This window comes from Nannochloropsis gaditana (assembly GCF_000240725.1).
Source record: "Nannochloropsis gaditana CCMP526 unplaced genomic scaffold scaffold530, whole genome shotgun sequence".
Classification (NCBI taxonomy): Eukaryota; class Eustigmatophyceae; order Eustigmatales; family Monodopsidaceae; genus Microchloropsis; species Microchloropsis gaditana.
In genome coordinates, this window is record NW_005803423.1 from 20,496 (window position 1) to 20,933 (window position 438).

Here is a 438-nt window from a genome sequence, read left to right on the forward strand (position 1 = left end):
GTCCGCACGAATGCGAGCACTACGAAGACCGGATGCGCCGTCTTTGGGATGAGGTTCCTAGCGTCCGGTGGGTGGCGCCTGAGGAGTGCCTGGAGGACAAGGAGGGGGAGGAGTGGAAGGTAGGAAGGAGGGGAAAAGGGAGGATCCGGAGGGTGTGGATGGGACAGGGAAAAGCGGATCGGCACAGTGCCACACAAAATAGCCGATCGCATCATGTCGAATACTTGTTCTCATCGTCGTGTACCTCCCTAATTTCCAAGTGTCTCTTCTTCGCCAAATACGTGGTGCCCTACGTAAAGACGCCCCTCTTCTTCATCCAGTCCAAGTACGACAAGTGGCAGCGGGAGGAGATCGTCTGTGCTCCGCCCTCGGATATAGGTGCGTCCAGTCCTCCCTTCCTCCCTCCCTTCCACCCTCCCTCCTTTGTCCTGCTCCTCC